Raw genomic sequence first — 20,115 nt, 5'->3', positions numbered from 1 at the left:
TAGTAAAATAATTTAACCATTCGGTATAGAAGGTCATATGATAAAATGGTTTGGAGAAATATCAACTTAGTCAGAGTGGTTTGGAATAGGAAAACAGGTGACTATACATGGGAATTAGAAGATGATGTAAAACATTCTTATCCCCATCTTTTTTTGTGAAGTGTCGAATTTTCGAGGTCGAAAATTTTTGTTGTTGGGGAGAATGTAAGACCCATGAAAAAAAAAATATTTAAATTTAATAAATAGTTATTTTTTTTTATTTTTTATTTTTATTTTTATAAAGTTAATAAAAGTATGGTAAAAAAAAAATTAAAATTTATGATAGGTAACAATAATAATAATTTCAAAGGAAGGAGTTTAAAAATTTGAGAATTTATTTTAAAAGTTAAAAAAAAAAATGAATGAATAGTAAATAGTAAATAGTAAATAGTGAATAGTGAATAGTGAATAGTGAATAGTTAAAAAAAAAATATTAAAATAAATTGTGGAAGAGGACACTCCACGTAGAATCAATTATTCAGAGATAAGAATGGTGAATAAAAAATAATTTTTGAATAGTAAAAATGAATAGTAAAAGTGAATAGTAAAAATGAATAGTAAAAATTAGTTTTTGGCTATAAATAGCCAAGGGGGGGAGGATGAAGATTTGCACCAAAATTCTAGGGAAATTGTGAGAGGAGAGAGTTGGAGGAAATTCTAGTTGAAGAGGGGAAATTCTGGAAGTTTCTGGAGAACGGTTTGAGAAGAGGAACCTAAGTCTGGAATAGAGGTAAGGGGAGTTACATTTTGTTTGGTATTATTTTGAGTCTTGTATATGTTGCTTTTGGTTGATCTTAAATCTTGAGTGTGAAGTATTTTGTTTCTGTATGATTTTGAATTTTGATGAGAACATGCTTTTGTGCTTAGATCCAAGTGTGATAGTTGTAAAATGTGATGTTGATTATGTTATGCATATGTATGCTATTAATTGCCTATGGATGGATTAGAAGTTGTCTAACCGGCTCTGCCAGATTCAACTTCTTGTTTCCCCATACTTTATATTGTTTTCCTTTTTCGTTTTTATTTTTGGAAGGATTAGAAGTTGTCTAACCGGCTCTGCCAGATTCAACTTCTTATTTCCCCAAACCTGTTATTATTCTTATTATTTAATTACGTTGTATTCTTGGAAGGATGAGAAGTTGTCTAACCGGCTCTGCCAGATTCAACTTCTTGTTTCCCCATACTTTATATTGTTTTCCTTATTCGTTTTTATTTTGGAAGGATTAGAAGTTGTCTAACCGGCTCTGCCAGATTCAACTTCTTATTTCCCCAAACCTGTCATTATTCTTATTATTTAATTACGTTGTATTCTTGGAAGGATGAGAAGTTGTCTAACCGGCTCTGCCAGATTCAACTTCTTGTTTCCCCAAGAGTTTTTATTAAGTTTATTTTAATGATTGTCAAACATTTGATTCTTCTCCGTTGACTATTTATAGTAAGATTTTATTATTGTTAATTTGTTTGTAATATATTTATCTTGTATGATTTCTGTGTTGAATGTATTTTATGATGTTGATATGAAATTATGAATCTGAACATGATATGAGTTTTATGAGGAGATTTTGTAATAGTATGACATGAGTTGAGGAAAATGAGCATGATATGAGTCTCATGGAGAGATTCTATATTGGTATGGTATTAGTGTATATGTTGATGTTGAGGGTCCTGTTGTTGGTGGTTATCCTAAAACTCTAATAATCTTCCAGTATCAATTAGAGAAGGATGTGTTATGTGGTGAGAGTAGTAGGAGGTCCTAGTCTATGTTTATAGACATTAATGGATTAACCTTGTGGGTGATATGATATATTATATTTGGCCAAAATTTTTGTTGTTGAAATCACCACAAGTGCATGACCACCCGAGACTTCCATCAACATTATATCCGGATAATAGAGTCTAGAATGATAATTGCATTTTACATGAATTTATGGTGAATGTATTACGTATAGCAATAGTGTAATGTTTTTCTTTGAATGTTGCATGGTAGCTCACCCTTACTTGTTTGTTTGTGCCGGAAAAATCTTATTTTTGCGATGATCGTATAATGTTTTTGTTATACGGGAGCAGATGAGGGAACGACGTCTGAACCAATTCAAGTGAAGGAGGAAGCAGCAGAAAAATGAAGAATATTTTAAGAAAAAAAATAAAACATAAATAAAATTAAGAGTGTTTTATTTATGTGTGAAATTATAATGTATTTCTAGTGTGAACTATGTTACTCCTAAATGGAGGATTGTAATATTGTACGATGTTTTCTTTATTAATGAAATAAATTTGGGTGTGAGATGTTTTATATTTTGGGGTGTTACATTTAGTGGTATCAGAGCAGTTCGTCCTTAGAACTTGCGGGTTGTGTGCCTTTCCGTGAAGAGTTGAGTATAAATGACATGAATTGTCATGTCTTTCGAAGTTTAAAACATAGAATGAGTGCAACCGACTTAAGGTTTTAAGAATAGAAAAGCATCTTGATAAAGAGAAATGAGGGTGCACACTCATGACTTTATCAAAGAGGAATTTCCTTTCTTAATTCTGAAGGTTTGAGGTAAGAAAGAGTTAGAGTTTTAGTGTTGTTTCCTGTAGTAATTCATGTCTTGTTCTTGCCTTTGTGGTGGTGTAATGTGCTCTATAATAGTAGAGGAATGCAGATTCAAGGACAACTTGAGTTGTATACCTTTATTAGAATTAGTTTAAGCCTTTGAGACAAATTCTTGCCTCGAAGATAAGGTGTTAGAAGACTAAAAATTTAGGCTTCAAAGGAAGAGTAAAGATGTTGGTGTTTAGAAGTAATGTTTTAAGAAGTTTTCCAGAACCAAATCAGGAGATTAGATATCTTACGAAGAGTTGAGTTCAAAGGCTAGATTAAGAGAAGCTCTGGATAAGCATGAATGTAGCAAGGTTTGAGAAATCAGTTTCGTTTACTATATCAGTAACATTAAAAGTCATAAGAGAAGGAAGTGTTGGTGAGAAACGGAGTGGCATTGTGTGAGATTGGTAACATGGATCGATGTATCAGTAATGGTTGGAATCTCAATAAGATAGTGGTTAAAAAAAAATAAATAAATAAATAAGTAGAAGAAGAAGATTTTGAGAAGCAGTCAGATAAGGCATAGAGTATAGAAGAAATGAAGTATTTTAAGATCTTAGTCTAAGTGAATAATTGTCATTCTTTCATAGATTTAAGGCGTGATCATAAGAGAGGTTTGATAGTTTCAATTCGATTTTAGGTGGTTATAGTTTTAAGAAGTGTTGAGTTTAAGGAAAACAAACGATTATATATATCAGAAGTTGATCAAGTTAAAAATGGGTTTAACGAAGATAAGTGGTGAAGAAAAGACAAATCTTTATGGTGTATGAATCCTTGGTTGGTGTTGTGAAGTAGGTATTAGAATTTTCACATGATATTATCTTGGATTATTAGTCTGTGTGTAATTTACATATATTATGTCTAGTATAGGGTTGTTGTAGTACCGTTCAGTTAGGTGCTGATTTAGTACTGTTTGGTTTGTTACCGTTCGGTCAAATGATTATTGGGAATCGTTCGGTCAAGTGTTGAGTTGTTACCGTTCGTTCAAATGATTATTAGGTTCCATTCGATTAAACTCGTTTTAAGATGGTCAGTTTTAGGAAATTAATTTTCTTAGATAAAATTCATCAAACAGTGGGTATGCGTAAAATGTAAAAAGTATAGAGAGCAAGAAAATTCAACACAGAATTTTTATCCTGGTTCGATTCAAAAGAATCTACATCCAGTTGATAATCACAATAAAGAGTGATTAACGTTTTCACTAAATTTTTTTAAAGATTTACAATAGAGTGAATAAAAAGAATGATAAAAACTCTCCTTCGGCAAACGAACCAGAACAGCACAGATTAAAATCTTCCTTCGATAGACGAACCGGTAGTTGACCGTCTTGACAACTCAAAGAGAACCGCTCCGATTTTCCACACACTGTATTCTTAAAAAGCTCATAGCTATTTCCTTAGAGTTTTAGAAGAACCTTATATAGCCAACTATTCTAAAATCACAGAGATAAATTATAACTGTCATAAATAAACGATTAACCATTACCCCGAAGATGGTCTTACCCTTGTAATAAATAAAATCTATCTTACACTACTTAAACAAATTAATGCTACTAGATAAAAAAAAAAAAAAAAAAAAACCGACAGATCTGACTTACCTTACCGTGAATCAAGAGAAAGAAAAAATGATAGTTAGTTAGTTTACGTTAGATTTAATTAATAATACTAATAATACTACTACTACTAATAATAAAGATGTTCTAGAGTCGATCAGAAGTGATCGTTAATTATTACACTCCAACAAAAATAAAATAAAATAAAATCATAAAGACTATTCATCGGTAGAAGGCGGTCGTAAGGAAAGCCCCGTGGAAGGAGCTTTGATGCGAAACGGCATGGGTGGAGTAACTTTCTCTTCTTCTTCATGTATAGCGGGGATGGGAAAGAGATCTAGGAGCCTTGGAGCCTGTGGAATTACCCATGAAGGATCTTCGGTAGTGAAAAAAAAAAAAATTATAATAATAATAATAGTAGTAGTCAGAGATAAATAAAGAAAATTAGAAAAAAAAAAAAAAAGTTTACCATACATAAACGGCGGAAGGAGGGCATATGAAGGTTCAGATGTACCAGGGACGTTTTGCGGCAAGCGTCGATGTTTCACCCGATTTCCATGGTTTTGAAACCAACAATAGACGCTATATTCTCCAACTTCTCCGTACTCCTTGAGTCGTCCTGTAATCTCGCGAATTTGATCTCGACTAGGATTAATGATCCCATGATTGAAGATGTTCAGCAAGATTCCAACTTGTTCCGGGGTAGATCGCCATCGTTTATGAACTGTCTTGGCTTCCATATCCATTTTCTAAGTTTTTGGTGCATAAAGTAAAGTAAAAGTAAAAAGATTTATTACAGTGAAGTCAGGTTCCAATTTAAGTTAAGTTTTTCATTTTGCTTCTTCTTGTTAGTTCAATTTTCATTGTCCAATTTTTGAAGTCTCAATGTCCAAAAATAGATCTGTTTCACGGTCCTCGCAAATGTTCCTAAACGGATCTATGTTCGTGTCCATTTTGTGCATACATATAAAGTTTTTTTTTCTAAAGTTTCATTTTTATGGGGTACGTGGCGTTGTTCTACCCGATTGTCTCTGCCATACCTTCAAACGAAGGGAGATTAACGTCTGGTTTCCAGCCGATATACCCTTATCTTTGTTAAGACAGTGTATTCTTAGTTTTAGTTAATAAAAAATGAAAAATAGTAGAAGAAGAAAGCAAGTAAAGGAGCAGAAGTAATATAACGAGCGGAAAGTAAAGAAGAAGTAGAATATAATTGCGAGTAATAAAAGCTCAGAAAAGAAAAAGTGCATGAAAGGAAGCAAGAAGAAGAAAGGAAAGAAAAGAAGCAAGAAGTAAAGAAGAAGGAGAAGCTGGGTAAAGGAAAGGAAAAGATAAGAGAAAAGAAGTACTTACTCGAGGCGGAGCAAAGCCCTGGAACATAAAGATTGAAGCTTGCCGAAAGGCTCTCCGATCTATCACACTCAGTCGTTCTAATCCCACAAGCTCTCACACTCAGAACTCTCAGCGCTCAGATCTCACTCACACCCAGAGGATCGCTCGAAAGCTCTCTCACTTAGAAGACCTCACACTCTCTCACACACTCAAAAATCGCAACGCCTCAAAGTGTCGCTCAACGCGGTTCGCTCCTCCTTATATAGCCAAAATCTCACTGTGCCCACAGTTCCGGTCAGGCATACCGGAGGCTTCAATAGTATCGGTTAAAAAAAAATAATAATAATAATAAATAAATGGTAGTAGTATCTAATCTTTTCTGCATTTTGGAAGTATAAAATATTCAAATTAGAAAGGATCTTCTAGTAAAATAATTTAACCATTCGGTATAGAAGGTCATATGATAAAATGGTTTGGAGAAATATCAACTTAGTCAGAGTGGTTTGGAATAGGAAAACAGGTGACTATACATGGGAATTAGAAGATGATGTAAAACATTCTTATCCCCATCTTTTTTTGTGAAGTGTCGAATTTTCGAGGTCGAAAATTTTTGTTGTTGGGGAGAATGTAAGACCCATGAAAAAAAAAATATTTAAATTTAATAAATAGTTATTTTTTTATTTTTTATTTTTATTTTTATAAAGTTAATAAAAGTATGGTAAAAAAAAAATTAAAATTTATGATAGGTAACAATAATAATAATTTCAAAGGAAGGAGTTTAAAAATTTGAGAATTTATTTTAAAAGTTAAAAAAAAAAAATGAATGAATAGTAAATAGTAAATAGTAAATAGTGAATAGTGAATAGTGAATAGTGAATAGTTAAAAAAAAATATTAAAATAAATTGTGGAAGAGGACACTCCACGTAGAATCAATTATTCAGAGATAAGAATGGTGAATAAAAAATAATTTTTGAATAGTAAAAATGAATAGTAAAAGTGAATAGTAAAAATGAATAGTAAAAATGAATAGTAAAAATTTTTGGCTATAAATAGCCAAGGGGGGGAGGATGAAGATTTGCACCAAAATTCTAGGGAAATTGTGAGAGGAGAGAGTTGGAGGAAATTCTAGTTGAAGAGGGGAAATTCTGGAAGTTTCTGGAGAACGGTTTGAGAAGAGGAACCTAAGTCTGGAATAGAGGTAAGGGGAGTTACATTTTGTTTGGTATTATTTTGAGTCTTGTATATGTTGCTTTTGGTTGATCTTAAATCTTGAGTGTGAAGTATTTTGTTTCTGTATGATTTTGAATTTTTGATGAGAACATGCTTTTGTGCTTAGATCCAAGTGTGATAGTTGTAAAATGTGATGTTGATTATGTTATGCATATGTATGCTATTAATTGCCTATGGATGGATTAGAAGTTGTCTAACCGGCTCTGCCAGATTCAACTTCTTGTTTCCCCATACTTTATATTGTTTTCCTTTTTCGTTTTTATTTTTGGAAGGATTAGAAGTTGTCTAACCGGCTCTGCCAGATTCAACTTCTTATTTCCCCAAACCTGTTATTATTCTTATTATTTAATTACGTTGTATTCTTGGAAGGATGAGAAGTTGTCTAACCGGCTCTGCCAGATTCAACTTCTTGTTTCCCCATACTTTATATTGTTTTCCTTATTCGTTTTTATTTTTGGAAGGATTAGAAGTTGTCTAACCGGCTCTGCCAGATTCAACTTCTTATTTCCCCAAACCTGTCATTATTCTTATTATTTAATTACGTTGTATTCTTGGAAGGATGAGAAGTTGTCTAACCGGCTCTGCCAGATTCAACTTCTTGTTTCCCCAAGAGTTTTTATTAAGTTTATTTTAATGATTGTCAAACATTTGATTCTTCTCCGTTGACTATTTATAGTAAGATTTTATTATTGTTAATTTGTTTGTAATATATTTATCTTGTATGATTTCTGTGTTGAATGTATTTTATGATGTTGATATGAAATTATGAATCTGAACATGATATGAGTTTTATGAGGAGATTTTGTAATAGTATGACATGAGTTGAGGAAAATGAGCATGATATGAGTCTCATGGAGAGATTCTATATTGGTATGGTATTAGTGTATATGTTGATGTTGAGGGTCCTGTTGTTGGTGGTTATCCTAAAACTCTAATAATCTTCCAGTATCAATTAGAGAAGGATGTGTTATGTGGTGAGAGTAGTAGGAGGTCCTAGTCTATGTTTATAGACATTAATGGATTAACCTTGTGGGTGATATGATATATTATATTTGGCCAAAATTTTTGTTGTTGAAATCACCACAAGTGCATGACCACCCGAGACTTCCATCAACATTATATCCGGATAATAGAGTCTAGAATGATAATTGCATTTTACATGAATTTATGGTGAATGTATTACGTATAGCAATAGTGTAATGTTTTTCTTTGAATGTTGCATGGTAGCTCACCCTTACTTGTTTGTTTGTGCCGGAAAAATCTTATTTTTGCGATGATCGTATAATGTTTTTGTTATACGGGAGCAGATGAGGGAACGACGTCTGAACCAATTCAAGTGAAGGAGGAAGCAGCAGAAAAATGAAGAATATTTTAAGAAAAAAAAAATAAAACATAAAGAAAATTAAGAGTGTTTTATTTATGTGTGAAATTATAATGTATTTCTAGTGTGAACTATGTTACTCCTAAATGGAGGATTGTAATATTGTACGATGTTTTCTTTATTAATGAAATAAATTTGGGTGTGAGATGTTTTATATTTTGGGGTGTTACAATCACATAGATCTTCTTTATGATGGCAAATATATTATTGAGAAAGGAAATATAAAATCATTTGCCAAAATACAGTCAGTTTGTACGAATGGAAAAATAAATGATACTGTTGGAAACCTTGAAAATGAAAAATGTTGGCCTACATAAGGCACTCAGTGGGAAATTAATTTAAGTAATTTTCTCTGTAGTCTGATTTCAAAGTATCCGTAGTAGCACACCAGGTTAATTTCAATGATGAAATCCGGGTTCAACTCCCGGCTGCGGAATTTTCCTTTTAAAAATTGAAATTCTTTTTTGAAATAAAATTTGACAATTAATTTACGAAACATTCAACGCCAATATGAAACCATTATTTTCATGCTTTTCGTAATGCTTGAATAAAACTATAAAATTGTGCAAATAGTCATTACAAAAAAATGATGGTGACATTATTAGTATATTTTCGGATAATAAAAAATACTAATGCATTTGCGCAACTATTTTCTCTTTTCCTTTAACTTTATAGGACTTTTCAACAGTTTCCGTCTTAAAAAATTCATGAACTTTTATTTGAATGAAAATGAAAAGTTTCTTTAACAATTTATAATAGCATTATTTATTATATTATTGTTTACTTGCAAACATTTACAAATAGTCATTAATCCCTACCTAATTTTTTCATTTTCTAAAATACATTAATTGTGAACTTTTAATTTTTCAAATAACTGAGTGTCTTGTTCATTGGTGATGCGTCTTGATTACAGAGCTATTCCCTGTGTTTACAAACTAGAGAATCGAAATTTATGGAACAAATTGATATACAAGATATTGACTAACATCGCACTGTTGTGCATCCCCTAACATGTAAAATATAATATCTGACAACACAAGTAGACGCTTCACGAAAACACATTTCTTCGCACACATCGCAATTTCCCAAGACTTTCACAAGTCACCGTGACATATGTAGACTCATTTTCATTGAGGAATCGCATGTCGATAACGAATATCTCCACGGAGAAAATTGTATTGTCAAGATAAAAAAGGTAAGGTAGAAATGTCCAACTAAAGATCGTGATTTGATGCCACCAGTATGGTCTAACAAGATGTCCATTCATCGTTGTTCAAAACCTTGGTTTTCAAGTGGGAACTAATGGATTAAATCGTCCCTGAAACGTCTAGTAGGTTTATTCTAGACAAAACTACGGTAATTTACAAATATCTTCTACATCTTTCAACTACTTCTGTTTAACAGGGTATTTTTTGTTTCTGTAACCTTTAGAAATGTACGACGTTATTATTGTTTTATATTTATTCAATTCATCACATAGATCTTCTTTATGATGGCAAATATATTATTGAGAAAGGAAATATAAAATCATTTGCCAAAATACAGTCAGTTTGTACGAATGGAAAAATAAATGATACTGTTGGAAACCTTGAAAATGAAAAATGTTGGCCTACATAAGGCACTCAGTGGGAAATTAATTTAAGTAATTTTCTCTGTAGTCTGATTTCAAAGTATCCGTAGTAGCACACCAGGTTCATTTCAATGATGAAATCCGGGTTCAACTCCCGGCTGCGGAATTTTCCTTTTAAAAATTGAAATTCTTTTTTTGAAATAAAATTTGACAATTAATTTACGAAACATTCAACGCCAATATGAAACCATTATTTTCATGCTTTTCGTAATGCCTGAATAAAACTATAAAATTGTGCAAATAGTCATTACAAAAAAATGATGGTGACATTATTAGTATATTTTCGGATAATAAAAAAATACTAATGCATTTGCGCAACTATTTTCTCTTTTCCTTTAACTTTATAGGACTTTTCAACAGTTTCCGTCTTAAAAAATTCATGAACTTTTATTTGAATGAAAATGAAAAGTTTCTTTAACAATTTATAATAGCATTATTTATTATATTATTGTTTACTTGCAAACATTTACAAATAGTCATTAATCCCTACCTAATTTTTTCATTTTCTAAAATACATTAATTGTGAACTTTTAATTTTTCAAATAACTGAGTGTCTTGTTCATTGGTGATGCGTCTTGATTACAGAGCTATTCCCTGTGTTTACAAACTAGAGAATCGAAATTTATGGAACAAATTGATATACAAGATATTGACTAACATCGCACTGTTGTGCATCCCCTAACATGTAAAATATAATATCTGACAACACAAGTAGACGCTTCACGAAAACACATTTCTTCGCACACATCGCAATTTCCCAAGACTTTCGCAAGTCACCGTGACATATGTAGACTCATTTTCGTTGAGGAATCGCATGTCGATAACGAATATCTCCACGGAGAAAATTGTATTGTCCAGATAAAAAAGGTAGGTTAGAAATGTCCAACTAAAGATCGTCGTTTGATGCCACCAGTACGGTCTAACAAGATGTCCATTCATCGTTGTTCAAAACCTTGGTTTTCAAGTGGGAACTAATGGATTAAATCGTCGCAGAAACGTCTAGTAGGTTTATTCTAGACAAAACTGCGGTAATTTACAAATATCTTCTACATCTTTCAACTACTTCTGTTTAACAGGGTATTTTTTCTTTCTGTAACCTTTAGAAATGTACGACGTTATTATTGTTTTATATTTATTCAATTCATCACATAGATCTTCTTTATGATGGCAAATATATTATTGAGAAAGGAAATATAAAATCATTTGCCAAAATACAGTCAGTTTGTACGAATGGAAAAATAAATGATACTGTTGGAAACCTTGAAAATGAAAAATGTTGGCCTACATAAGGCACTCAGTGGGAAATTAATTTAAGTAATTTTCTCTGTAGTCTGATTTCAAAGTATCCGTAGTAGCACACCAGGTTAATTTCAATGATGAAATCCGGGTTCAACTCCCGGCTGCGGAATTTTCCTTTTAAAAATTGAAATTCTTTTTTTGAAATAAAATTTGACAATTAATTTACGAAACATTCAACGCCAATATGAAACCATTATTTTCATGCTTTTCGTAATGCCTGAATAAAACTATAAAATTGTGCAAATAGTCATTACAAAAAAATGATGGTGACATTATTAGTATATTTTCGGATAATAAAAAATACTAATGCATTTGCGCAACTATTTTCTCTTTTCCTTTAACTTTATAGGACTTTTCAACAGTTTCCGTCTTAAAAAATTCATGAACTTTTATTTGAATGAAAATGAAAAGTTTCTTTAACAATTTATAATAGCATTATTTATTATATTATTGTTTACTTGCAAACATTTACAAATAGTCATTAATCCCTACCTAATTTTTTCATTTTCTAAAATACATTAATTGTGAACTTTTAATTTTTCAAATAACTGAGTGTCTTGTTCATTGGTGATGCGTCTTGATTACAGAGCTATTCCCTGTGTTTACAAACTAGAGAATCGAAATTTATGGAACAAATTGATATACAAGATATTGACTAACATCGCACTGTTGTGCATCCCCTAACATGTAAAATATAATATCTGACAACACAAGTAGACGCTTCACGAAAACACATTTCTTCGCACACATCGCAATTTCCCAAGACTTTCGCAAGTCACCGTGACATATGTAGACTCATTTTCGTTGAGGAATCGCATGTCGATAACGAATATCTCCACGGAGAAAATTGTATTGTCAAGATAAAAAAGGTAAGGTAGAAATGTCCAACTAAAAATCGTGATTTGATGCCACCAGTACGGTCTAACAAGATGTCCATTCATCGTTGTTCAAAACCTTGGTTTTCAAGTGGGAACTAATGGATTAAATCGTCCCAGAAACGTCTAGTAGGTTTATTCTAGACAAAACTACGGTAATTTACAAATATCTTCTACATCTTTCAACTACTTCTGTTTAACAGGGTATTTTTTCTTTCTGTAACCTTTAGAAATGTACGACGTTATTATTGTTTTATATTTATTCAATTCATCACATAGATCTTCTTTATGATGGCAAATATATTATTGAGAAAGGAAATATAAAATCATTTGCCAAAATACAGTCAGTTTGTACGAATGGAAAAATAAATGATACTGTTGGAAACCTTGAAAATGAAAAATGTTGGCCTACATAAGGCACTCAGTGGGAAATTAATTTAAGTAATTTTCTCTGTAGTCTGATTTCAAAGTATCCGTAGTAGCACACCAGGTTAATTTCAATGATAAAATCCGGGTTCAACTCCCGGCTGCGGAATTTTCCTTTTAAAAATTGAAATTCTTTTTTTGAAATAAAATTTGACAATTAATTTACGAAACATTCAACGCCAATATGAAACCATTATTTTCATGCTTTTCGTAATGCCTGAATAAAACTATAAAATTGTGCAAATAGTCATTACAAAAAAATGATGGTGACATTATTAGTATATTTTCGGATAATAAAAAATACTAATGCATTTGCGCAACTATTTTCTCTTTCCTTTAACTTTATAGGACTTTCAACAGTTTCCGTCTTAAAAATTCATGAACTTTTATTTGAATGAAAATGAAAAGTTTCTTTAACAATTTATAATAGCATTATTTATTATATTATTGTTTACTTGCAAACATTTACAAATAGTCATTAATCCCTACCTAATTTTTTCATTTTCTAAAATACATTAATTGTGAACTTTTAATTTTTCAAATAACTGAGTGTCTTGTTCATTGGTGATGCGTCTTGATTACAGAGCTATTCCCTGTGTTTACAAACTAGAGAATCGAAATTTATGGAACAAATTGATATACAAGATATTGACTAACATCGCACTGTTGTGCATTGATGGACAAATTTATGAACACCAAATTATGATGTCACAAACTTGTTTTCAATCGGCAAGTATGACCGAATCGTTCAAGTAATAAAACTTGGTAAAACCAAGTATCGTTCTTCCCAAAGGACTCACGGCCTAGTTTAGTTATGTGATTTCTTAATTAACTAAGACTTACAAACGAATTAATTGGGGTTTAAAATGCAAGACAGAAAATAAATATGTATGCATGAATTTTGATCAATGACAAGAAGCAAAAGATAAACACTTTCAATGAAATTTATGTATGGATATGTTGTTGGGGTTCAATTTCATCTTATCCACTCTCATATATTTTAGGAATTCAACGATCAAATCACCATTGTTAATGCCACTCTCTAATGTACCTTTCCAGAAGGCTTCTCCCTAATCACGAGTTCATACAATTCCTAGCATTCCTAATGATTAGTTCATAAGTTCAGGAGCTTAACGACAACCAATATAAAATTGGGAGAAATTCCCCGGATCTAGACTTCCCCGTACGTTCCCGTATCGACAAAACCAATAATCATGCATCGAATGAGTTAAACCATGCAAGCATTAAACAAAGAGGAAAAACCCTAACTAATGATGAAAGAAAACATAGGTCTTAAATATAAGATGTAAAAACAGATTCCATATATGAGAGTTTCACAAGACTACATTGATTCCCCAACAAACATAAAGAGGTTAGTTCACCATATTCATGGTGAACCTAGATGAATTACAATGAAAGAATGAAAGAATAAACCCTAAAAAGGTGAAGCGGAAGCCTCAGCATCCAAGATCCTCCTTCAAAGGGGTGGTAGAGAGAGTGTTTGCCTAGTTCCAGCCAGAGATACCTAACCCTAGGAAACCCTAAAGCTTATGTATCATTCGTAAATTACAAAAAGTCAAGTCCAAGCCCATTAAAGTGCCGCTCAGCGGTGATTGCGTGACTTGTTTTCTCCCCTCAGCGGCCATTTTGCCCCTCAGCGGATCTCCCGTGACTTCCAGAGTACCGCTCAACGGTAAACTGCCGCTCAGCGGTGAGTGCGTGACTTGTTTTCTCCCCTCAGCGGCCATTTTGCCCCTCAGCGGACCTCCCGCAAACTCCTGAGTGCCGCTCAGCGGTAAACTGCCGCTGAGCGGTGACTTCGGCTTCTCCTTTTGCACTTTTTGTTGTCTTTTCTGATTTCATCTCTCTCCTTCTTCACTTCTTACTCCAAATTCACCTTAAAACCTGCACAAAAACACTGAAATCAAGCATAAACCTGTCCAACTCTCTTATTTCCAAAAATATAACGAAAAGCATGATTTCAAGCTAGTTTCTAAGTGTAAAGGTTGCTTTTAGTGTCAATTTTAATCATGAAAATAACAGTTTTTCAACTGTTATCACAACCCCAAACTTAAAACTTTGCTTGTCCTCAAGCAAATAAGATGTAACTCTATCTTTAAACCAATTCATATGATGATTCACTTCATTCAAAAATCTTCTTTTCAAGATAAGCAAAAACTTCACTCAAACTTATGACCAAGAGTTCAATCAAGATGTGCACATGCTTTAGTGTTCACAAAGTCATTTAAATTCCAACAAATGCTATTTTCATGAATGATCAATCAATTAAACATGGATGTTCATGTGTTCATGTGATATTTCCTCACTAAATCAGGTGTTTCACTCACACTCAAGTGTATAAGAGATGATCACTCATTCACTCTACTATTACAATGTTACATGAATTAGTTTTGCCTTTCATTTTACCACAATCAACAACATTCACAAGTATGCATCATCACAAGGACTTTTCTATGGCTTATAATGTGGCTGGGCTAACAAGAAAATTGGTTTTTCTGGATCACAAAATCCTTGAGTTAAGAGAATCATAACAACACAATCATCTTATTCATTCCCAACTTTCTTTTGCCTTTTGTCGCAACCGGAATCGCGACGGGACGACGATCCAAAAAGAAACGCGGGTTTTGAAAAGAGATTTTGGAGTCGCCATCTGTCGCAACCGGAATCGCGACGGGACGACGATCCAAAAAGAAACGCGGGTTTTGAAAAGAGATTTTGGAGTCGCCACCATAGTTTATTCTGGAAATCTACGGAAAAACCATAAAACGATAAAGCACGGTCCACGAAAACCAAAGATTGGGTTCGGGAGTCGGTTACGCGTGGGGAAGGTGTTAGCACCCCACAACGCCTGCCCTAAGGCAGTACCTTTAACTAAATGCACGAATATGATGTGATTTTCAAAATGTTTAACTATCCCCTAAAATAAAATTCTAAAATAAACAAAACATATTTTTTAGTTTTTTGGGCCCGACAAGGATTGACCTTGCTCCTACGTATTCTCATTCAAAATGAGAAATCAAGGTTACGTAGTTCTTTTGAAACTGTTTATGAAGTTTGTTTGAAAATTCGTTCTGAAATGATTTTGGATTCTTGGGAAGTGAACCTGACAAGGACTAGCCTTGCTCCTACGTATCTCCACTTTTGATGGAGAATCAAGGATAACGTAGTTCTGGGTAGCAAGACTATTTGTTGTTTAAAATTGTTGATGTTTTCGGGTTTTTTTGAAGATTTTATACCTTTTTTTGTATTTTGTTTAAGAAAGAGAAAAGGTTGTTACCACAAGGACGATGCGTGCGATCACACATGTGCATAAACCTTTAAAACATATTTTTTGGTTAATTTTACTTAAGGAAAAGAAAAGGTTTTTAGCACAAGGACGATGCGTGCGATCACACATGTGCCTAAACCTTTAAAACATATTTTTTGTAATTTTAATTAAGAAAGCGAAAAGGTTTTTAGCACAAGGACGATGCGTGCGATCACACATGTGCCTAAACCTTTTAAATATTTTAAATGAAGATATTAAGTACTAGGCTGATGCGGACGATCGCACGAGTACTTATACCATTATTTAACTTCTTATTTTTTTCATCATTTTTTTTACTTTATAATTTTTGTAATTTTTATAATATTAAAATAATATTTTCATAACATTGTGAAAACAATAACTATTTTTTATATTTTTATAATTTATCTTTTTTAGTATTCAAAGTGTAGCAAATAAACAAACACAATGTATAAAACACTAAAGATAGCGAGTGGGGTTATCATGAAAGGGTTATGTACATTAAAAACATAATAATCAAACACATACTAAAAATAAATAAACAAAACCTGACACGAGATAAAAACAAAAAACTGCCAAAAAAGAGTGGGGGTGCGGAGATAAAACAAACCAGGGGTGTGACCCAATTAGGTTCAGTCCAGGCCCAAGTGACGATATGGGTGCAGCAGTGGGGTTTGGAAGTATTAGAAACGAAATGGGCCCAATGCCCAAACTCCTCTTTGCTTGCAGAAGCGCAGTGGGGGTGTGAATGGGAATTTCACGTCACCGAGAAGAGGAGGCAGCCCACCAGCCAGGCCCAAAGCCTATTAACCCCAATCAGAAACCCATTAGGGGTTCCCCCAACCTCGTCTCATTTTTCCATTCGGACCTTGCACGCTTAGGGTTCTCTACGAGAAAGGTAACCCAGGGATGTTTGTCCCCTCTTCACGCACGCTGCCGCCTCCGCCCAGCCGGCCGCCGCTCACGACCACGACCCAGCCTCCGCGCCACCTCTGGACTCTTCTCCCAGCCCAGAACTCCGATGAGGGGGCATCTTCCCCGCGTGCCACCAAACCGGCCACCGCGCCAAAACGGCTACCGCGCCACCACCTTCCCTATCTCTCGTCTCCCTTTGAAATCGGCAACCCCAGGGAGGGGTTCGTCCTGTCCACCGGCTCACGCACACAGGCCGCCGCGCCACCGCCTTCCACCAGCTCTTCCCCTCTTCCTTTCTCGCGTGAGAGAGAGGCGCTCCGACTTCAACCTGCAACGTCGTCGCCACTCCTCCACCCGACCGGCAGCCGCGAGTCGCGCCAAGCTTTCCCCTCTCCTTCTCTTTTCTTCGCACGATACTGCCGCCAACCTAGCTCCGACAGTTACCCCCCTTCATTTGAACTTAGAACTTGCTCACGACAATTGCTCCCTTATCCTCTAATATCTGTTATCTGCTTTGGATGTTGAGATTGGGTTGGCTGGACGTTACTGCTAGGCGCTGGACCGTGAAGGTCCTTGGAGTTGCTGAACGTGTGGAGCTGCTACCACCCTTCTCTTTGCTACACCTAGACCGTGAGCTCCTTCCAGCAGTGGTGGTGGCTTCATCCTTCACAATGGACGTTTAAACTTTGCTGCAGTATCCACTCACCATGCTCTTCATTCCAGCCAAAAAAAGAGATTCATTACGGTGTGCATTGGCTTGCTTCCAGCCATGATAATTTGATAGAAAGATGTGGCAGCAACTCCTATTGATTTGCTTCCAAAGAGTGCTGCTCCTCATGCCTTGATGTTGTCGTGAATGAGACACCAGCTCCTTGATCCAGCCAGCTTTGACACCACCCCACCGTGTGTTATTTCTCCAAGAAGAAGCTTCAAGCAAACCGTGAGCTGCTGGATGCTTCAAAGAGTTTTCAATGTGGTGGCCCCTTCTTTTTGACTCAATGTGCTGATGTTTTTCCAAGACTTGGCTGTGACATGTGTTGTCTTCTTTCACAAACTCTTGGAGCTCTGTTCACCATTGTTAAACTCCTGAAGCTCCCCCTTTGTGGCTGGCTTTCCCTTTTGTCTCTGTTGTAGATGAATCGGAGTTGCCGCAACAGGGGAGATGGATGATGTAGATGAAGAAGAAAGGGACCAGTGCCCCTGAATGGCCGTGTGTGTATGATGATGGTCATGGGAGATCATCTTGTTGAATTCGAAAAATGTGAGATGATCCCTCCCCCAAGAGGACCCCTCTGTCTGTTGTAGTGCCCTCCAGACTTTACAGATGGAATCTGTACAGGCACCACATGGGCACCCGTGGCCGACAAAAGTGAAGGTGTCAGCCAAAAATATTCTCTTTTTCAGAAACCCATGCTGTCAATCGCTTTCACTTCAGACAAAATCTGCAGTTGAAGGTGGGAATCTTTGCTGTACAGCTCAGACGAATGAAAAACGCAGCCACCACCACTTTTGGACGCTCGGTCAATACCGGAAACGAACGACCGTGAACGACCGTTCACATAAAATGAACGAACGTTCAGACCGAACGTTCACAAGGTAAGAGTTCTGATCTAGGTCGAACGCTTAAGAGTTACCAATTTAAGGACGAACGCCCACAATCATCAATCCAACAAGACCGAACGCTCGAGATTGCTTTATGAGAATATACATCATCAAGACCAAAAGCTACCTATCGACACTCACTCCCCAACAGGACGAACGTTAATACAGAACGAACGGTTGAATTCACAGTCGATGACGAACGCTCACGTAGGATAGAGGACGAACGTTTGCAAGCGTAGAAACGAACGCGCACGGTGCAGTACAATCGCTTATGGCCAGGAATGGACGAACGATATAGGACGAGCGATCTAAAGGTGGAACGCTAAATGGTAAAGATTGCCGAACGTCAGTGAGAATGGCTGAAGGCTGATCATGGATGACCGAGCGTTCAAATGAGAATAACTTCACCAAGGCCGAACGTTCAAATGAAGACCGAACGGTTGACTGAAGACCGAACGTCCTAGAGGAATGAATGGACGAACGGTCGAATGATGAACGCTTGAAGACTGAACGGTTGAAGCTGAGATTGCCGAACGTGCTAGAGGTAAAGACGGACGAATGGTCGAATAAAGCAAAGGAGGAACGGTGGAGGACGAACGCTCTTTTTCTTTTTAATGTTTTATATTATTTTTTCCTTTTTTTTTTTTTTTAATTTTTTTTTAACACTCCCCATGAAAATAAAAATAAATCTATTAGCCAATCCGGACGAAATTGGGTGTTGACAGCTGCCCCTCTTTACTTAGATTTTACTAGATAATATGAAAATTTGGGATTTTTTGTATTATCAGAGTAAAAGCTAAGTAAAGAAAGAAACACTAATTTCGTCCGTATTTCAAAATAAACAAGTGACAAACAGAGAATTTAAAACAAATATGAACAAAGCTAAGAGAATTGAGGTGTAACAACCCTATAGATAAGAGAATGAATGAGGTGTGCAAACCTCGTGGAGGGTGTCGTAACCCTATGGATGAATGAATGAGGTGTGCAAACCTCGTGGAGGGTGTCGTAACCCTATGGAAGAAGTTGTTGAGGTGTAGAAACCTCGTGGAGGGTGCCGTAACCCTATGGAAGAAGTTGTTGAGGTGTAGAAACCTCGTGGAGGGTGTACCAACCCTATGGAAGAAGTTGTGAGGTGTACTAACCTCGCGGAGGGTGTACAAACCCTGTGAATGAATGATGTGAGGTGTACTAACCTCGCGGAGGGTGTACAAACCCTATGGATGAATGATGTGAGGTGTACTAACCTCGCGAAGGGTGTACAAACCCTGTAGTGGATGAATGAGGTGTACTAACCTCGCGAAGGGTGTACAAACCCTGTAGTGGATGAATGAGGTGTACTAACCTCGTGGAGGGTGTACCAACCCTATAGAAAGTGAATGAGGTGTACAAACCTCATGGAGGGTGTACCAACCCTATAGAAAGTGAATGAGGTGTACAAACCTCATGGAGGGTGTACCAACCCTATAGAAAGTGAATGAGGTGTACAAACCTCATGGAGGGTGTACCAACCCTATAGAAAGTGAATGAGGTGTACAAAGCTCATGGAGGGTGTACCAACCCTAGAGAAAGTGAATGAGGTGTACAAACCTCATGGAGGGTGTACCAACCCTATAGAAAGTGAATGAGGTGTACAAACCTCATGGAGGGTGTACCAACCCTATAGAAAGTGAATGATTTGAGTTTGATTGTTGGGTTCGACCATTGCCTTGCAGAGGGCCGAGATACCAATAGCAGAAAGTAAAATTGGGCTCGACCATTGCCTTGCAGAGGGTCGAGATACCAATGACAGAAAGTAAAATTGTTTGACTGTTTTGAAATTTGGATTTTGTTGAAATTTTGAGATGTTGAAATTTATTGATTTTTTTTCGAGATAGAAATGAGTGTCCATTTTTATTTTTTTGAAATGAGAAGCATGGTTGATGTAAATTTGGAAATTACAGGC

Source organism: Vigna umbellata, chromosome 3, assembly GCF_029865625.1.
Source record: "Vigna umbellata cultivar VRB3 chromosome 3, Vumbellata_1.0, whole genome shotgun sequence".
Classification (NCBI taxonomy): domain Eukaryota; kingdom Viridiplantae; phylum Streptophyta; class Magnoliopsida; order Fabales; family Fabaceae; genus Vigna; species Vigna umbellata.
This window is presented reverse-complemented; position numbering follows the sequence as displayed.